Source organism: Cyprinodon variegatus, unplaced genomic scaffold (genome assembly GCF_000732505.1).
Source record: "Cyprinodon variegatus isolate N-32 unplaced genomic scaffold, C_variegatus-1.0 Scaffold1168, whole genome shotgun sequence".
NCBI lineage: Eukaryota > Metazoa > Chordata > Actinopteri > Cyprinodontiformes > Cyprinodontidae > Cyprinodon > Cyprinodon variegatus.
The window spans coordinates 226,779-233,053 of record NW_015151621.1 but is presented as its reverse complement, the minus strand read 5'-3'; positions in this window follow the sequence as shown (position 1 = coordinate 233,053).

The following is a 6,275-nucleotide window of genomic DNA, read 5'->3' as shown; positions in this document are numbered from 1 at the left end:
CGCAAAGTATTCTGGGATATATCTGCCTCTTCTGAGGCCTTTCTTTTCACCTTTTTACCTAAAGGGCCTCGGCCATTTTCAAGGAACCGCTGTGAGAAAGGTGAGCTTCAATGACTGTCTGAAACCGTAGCTCACCGCACATATATGCCTGAAAGTGCACATGCGCAGAAAAAGATGGCTAACTGGGCCATCTTAAGGTTATATGTTTACCTTATGTAAACATATAACCACAATGATTGACAATTAGGAGGACAACTTATTTAGATGATCCACCCAGAAATTAAAGATTTTCCTCTATACCTTTAAAGCTGAGTTGGGGTATTAAACTGTAACCTTTGCTTTACACATCAGAAAGGAGTTTTGTCAGAAAATGTGTAAGACTGTGACATCAATATAAACGCTACCAAGATGTGTCCATTCCCTAACCAAGAGAATAGAGCACAGAGAGGAGTCATAGCTGCCTGTATTGTCCTCCTTCTCGGCTGGGAAAATCTGTCTACAAGACATTTACTGAGGCTTTTCTAAACACATTGAGGCCTTAGGACCTACATATAGGTTTTTTTTTTTGTTGGGTCCGGGGGCGGTGCTTAATGTAAAATGGCAGAATGCTAACACTGTGTATCACCCTGAAAACCCCTCAGTTTTTTCTTCAGAGTGGACAGTTATCTTGGTTCGGGTTTAGGGAAAGATGGAGCTAAATTGTGGAATAAAACCTGTTGAAAGCCGCAGAACATTTGAGACAGTCCAGAGTTTTATCTCCCAGCGGGAAAAGGACACAAGCATTAAATCTAAGCTGAAATTAAAATGTGAAAATGCTCCAAAGTCCGGAGCTAAATCTACTTGAAAACCACTTGACGTGACGTTCATTCGGTCGTATTGGGTTGGAGTAAATAAGAGAAAAAGGTTTTTCAGAAAAGTATAGACCCAGAGGGACCTGAATGCTCTCCTGTGTTGATCTGTGGTTCAATATAAATTGAAGTTTATTTCTGGAATTTAAAGATGGTAGAAAAAGTTCAATGGATATGAAGTTTTTCAAAGCACTTTGCTTTTTCCATTTTCACATTTATTGGATGTCCGAGAGCTTTCACAGGCCTCAAAATCTCTGTGATCCAAGCTGCTGTATATCTGCTTTACACAGCAAACTTTTCCTCGCTACAAAGTTATGAGCCGTGACTCCTCTCAAGAGTGCACTTTCCTCTTATTAAAGTCCCCCCAGCCCAGAAGAGTCCTGTCAGCGTGACACTTTAGAGGCAGAGTATTTTCCCCGCTGCTGAATCGTTCCGAGGAAATGAATCTTCAAAGCTGTTGGACCACAGCTGGAGAGGAGCAGCCAACAGTTTAGTTTAAACTCTAAAAGCAGCTGTCTCCTAGCTGAGGACACTTTTTATTGAAGTATTCGCAGATATGGGCGGCCAACACTGCAGTCAGCTAAAATCCCTTATTACCTCCGACAAGGAGCTTATGTTTGTAGTCGAGTTTATGAGTGTGTGTCTGTCCATATACAGGATGACTTGGAAAAAGTATTTTAATGACATTTTTACCAAATGTTTACCTCAGTCCAAGGAACAATATGGTGATCATTCACATTATAATCTGGATGCAAACATTTTTTAAAGGCCTCTTCAACATTATTTGCTGGAACAAGCAGGGCCCCCCTAGGATGGCAGCAGTGACTAATGATAGCTTCAATTTTTGACTATTAAGGCCGGGTCACACCGTTTGCATACGACTTTTTACTCTCCGTTCCGACTTTTTTTCCATGTCACACTGGCTGCATATAGAGAGGCTTCTACTGCGCAGGGTGAGCAGATTTTTGCAGATTTCTTTTTCAGTTCTCTCTCTGTGCCACATAAATTAATACAATTTCCCATATTTGACTTGGACAGATTATGAAATGTTAAAATTAGTATTAATAAAAGCACAGGAGCAGCTATAAAGCAAAGCCCCACTTAGCGAGTATGTGCAGCATCTCAAACCAGAACAGTTTAATGAACTATATTAAAAACATAATGAGAACTGCGTTTAAAGGAAAGGAAAACTCAGAAATAAAGGCTGTGGGAGAGTTTAAATGGTGTCTGAGGCAGTGAGAGGGGATTCTTAGAGAGAGATCTAGGAGGTTTGTTGAAGTTTTACTTATTTTATTAATTAAAAAGGTGGGAGAGATACGCTGCCCTTACCTGTTCTGTCTGCCCCTTATTATTTTGTTTTTTTGCGAGGCTCAGAGGATCACTACTTGATCACTTTTCTGTCCTCCTGAACTCATGTCATTGATTAAAATACCCTTTTTTAATGTGTCATTTATTGTTTTTGCAGGAGTCTGTCCCCCCGAGAGTAAAACATTTGGTGACGATCCAGAATATAAACCAGTTTTAGCTATAGATTTTAAGTCACAATATGGGGCAACATTTGCTGCTTGGCGGAGATTTGCGCTCTGAGTGCTGTTTTTAGTTTCACATTGTAACTATCAACAAATGGATTAATTCTCAAAACAAGGAAACATTCATCGATGCAAACAGACGTTAATTAATTGGTAATGGTTAAAACTTTTTTTGCTTTAGTGCTGATGAGTTGGAGCTCTTTTATATATAGGATAACAAGGTTGAATCCATTGAAGTGCTTACTTTCCTATAATTGCTAGTTTTTATTGGTCAGTGTTAAAACCTAATAATCTGATGTTGGGCTGGGTCAAAAAATCGATTTAATCGATTTTGAATCGATTCCTTTATATTTTTGCGATATCGATGTCTAGGGAATGAGATCGATTAGTTTAAGATGCGTGACGTTCACATTCAAATGAGCAGGAAAGATTACTTCAAGCCAAACAGCTGCAAATATAGCCAATGAGTTGACTGGACACATTAACAAATGGGGGCTGACCAGCAAACACCCTGTAGTTGTTACAGAGAAAGCTGCAAATATGGTTTGTGCAGTGAAGATAATGCAGCTCATGCATGTCGGCTGTGTCCCCGCTATGTCACGTCTGCTTGCCCGATTGTGGCTTCACTTTTTCACTTTTCACAAACAAGTTTGCACTTATAAGACAGTTTTGTGCACATCTCAAGTTGAAACTGTCTGATTTACAAGTTTGCACTTTGTGTTTAATGTGACAGTAAAAAATAAAATACATGAGTAATTTTAAAACACAGTTGAACCACTTTCATTATTGTAAAAACAGATCGAATCGAAATTAATCAATTTAGAACTTTATTAATCAAAATCCAATCGTTTCAGGACTTGGGCGAAAATACCCAGCCCTAATCTGATGTAATTTATTTATTTAAAAAAAAATGATGATTAAGATTTAATACACACCCTTCAGCGACAATTAAACACAACCCACTAAACTTCATTTTAGATGTTTTTTACTGTATGCACTTTTCCTACCTTTCTGATTCTGTTTCAAAGTTCCACAGGTACAACAAGCTGATAGTAAGCCAGGCTAACTGTAGTTGTCTGCCTCACAGATGTACCACTCCTAGCTCTTTCACTAAATTTAAAACACTGTTGTGTTTAATAAAGGTGGCGAATGGCACACCTAGAGTTTCCACCCTGACTGTCCAGCCTTTCACAACGGGACCATTTCCAAACAGTCCATTTGTCCTTGTGAAAGGCAAAGGAAAATTATAGGAATCTTATTTTTACCAGCAGACTGGCTTAGGGTTTCATTGGCAGCTTATTCATTATATTTAGAGGTGGTTAGTGTAACCCAAAATTTTACTCTAGTATCCAAGAAATTACTAAAGTAAAAGTCAAAGTATTTGGTAAAAAGGCTACTAAAGTATGACGTACTGAGTACCTCCTCAGGACATCTGACATTTAAACTCTTGTAATAAACCAACCAGTTACATGAAACTTCTGGTATTTTAAAGACTATCTATTAAAATGAATAATGTGACTGAAAAATAACAATTATAGGCAGAAGAAACAGTTTTTTGATTAATTTCTCTTTATGATAGAGTTATAGCTTTTTGTATTTTAGCTTGACCTCCAAATGTCACAGTATGTTTAAGTAAATTTGTGCACAAAAAAAAATAATTTTGACATAAACCGCATTAAACACTTTAGAAAACAAACAAAGTTTATTTAGTGACTCACAATGGATGGAGTAGTCACACATTTAAGTCACGTTAGAGTAGCAATAATTAACAAAAAGAAAATATAAGCAAGAAAAAATAAAAAGTACAATAAAGTAAAACTCAAGTGAGTAAATGTAACAAGCTACTATCACCTAATATTATATTAAAGGTTTGGAAACTTCTTTTTAAATTACCATTATTATTATAATATAAATATATACGTTCACTTTGACTTAATGATTTTTCTAAAGTTAGATTTGAAACAAAATCTTTTTTTTTTTTTTTTATGTTTCACACCATTAAACAAACTAGCAGCAAAATGCTCAAGAGAAAATAAATCAGTTCACTGAAAATATATTAAGTTACGTTAACGCTATTGTTTCATGTTAGGAGGTTAGAACATAAAACAATTATGTTAAAGTAACTGAATATGATTAAGGAGATGCCAAAAATGTCATCTTTTTTTTCTTCTTTGCTCTCACACTGAAGTCATCAGTAAGCTGCATAAACACTCTTAGAATATAAATCCAGATGAAAGATCCACTTTTATGACAAAGGTCTGATGGCATGGTGTTAACTGCAGCAGTGAACCTTTGTTGGCGGGTCTTTGAATGGTTGCCAGCTGAATTTCCCCACAGTGCAGAGCTCATAAAAACTCTGCCTTTATAGATACGCTGAGGGGCTGCTTCAGGTGTTCACAGGAGGAGCAAGGAATGAGGAGAGGGGGGGCTTCTAGGGATTTCCATTTTTGTCCTTTTTATAAATTTGCTTTCATGAAGCCTATAAAATAACTTCTATTCATTTAAAGAGTTAGAAAACGATACTGGAAGCTGTCAAAACTAAATAATTGTTCTTTTTACAGTCACTATTTATTGGCAGTGGCGTCATATTTTGCAGCAGTTCCTCCTTTATATCAGCGTCTCTTTACAATCTAATTTTAATATCATATTTTCCCTTTTTTACCTTGCTTGGGTTTTCCCTCTTTTCATTTATTTTTTATTTAAACAGAAAAAGGAGAGATGCACAGTACCAGGTTATAACACAAACTTGTAGTCCCTGACCAGGCTGAATATGATAAAATAACATCTATTTATTTCCTTAAACGGCATAAAATAATTGCATACTGCACATCCATTCATTTACCATTATACTATCCCAGACACTCATTTTCAATTATATGAACAACACTATGATGAAGTGAATCACAGTGTGAAGAATTAGCATTTCTATCTTTTCAAATCAATCCACTTTGAATAGTGCAATAAACTAGAGCAGAATAGGATGTGTTGTTGTATAAATCAACCTCAGACGTTACAGAACAGCCCCTTTCACATTTATTGGCAATGTATAAATGTATGAAATTAATTAATCTTTAAGTTTTTCATCCAACAGTGTATTTATTTAAACTTTTAAAATGATTACTGTTTAGATTATTTGGGACATTTATGCATATTTCCTCACAGCATTTCCTCATTTCTAAAGATCAGCACATTTATGACTTAATCTCATTTAATGTTCTCGTCTTTCCCATTTTAAAGATTAGCTGTATTTATAGCCCAGTCAAGCAAGTTGACTATTTCACATTAGACGTCACTTAGACAACGGTGAACTTAACAAGTGTTGGAGTTTTGTATCGGGGAAAACAAACAAGAAGCATTTTTACTTTTATATTTTTTCATTTTTTTCATTCAAATTTGTATATTTTTTTTTATGACTTTATGATAAAAGATTGATTTATTTTTTGCCTTGCACGCAGTTTTTTTGCATTGAATGTTATTTTTTCAACTATATATTCTTTAAGGGTAACTCAATTGCTCATCGCTTTAAAAAAAATGGAGTTTGCCAGCAGTTATGAGTCAGGCACTGATTAAATGTTTTCAAACACAAATGTACTCCGTTTTATTGCTCCCTTACGGGCATGATGCGTGGTGGATTTATTCCTATTATGAAGTTCACATCCATTATTTCCATCTGAAGGATTATATCTCCCCACAGGGGATTCAGATTATTATTTTTCTGATGTTGTCCATCTAATAACTCATCCAAATATGTCAGTTTATGGAGTTAAAGGAGTTAAAAAAATAAAACATTGGATATTTTTGCACCGGATATGTTTGTCAACTCGATGTCTTCCCCTTAAAATGAACCATTGTTAAGAACTCACTTTTGCTACAGTAATAAGCGTATTGGCCCTTCATG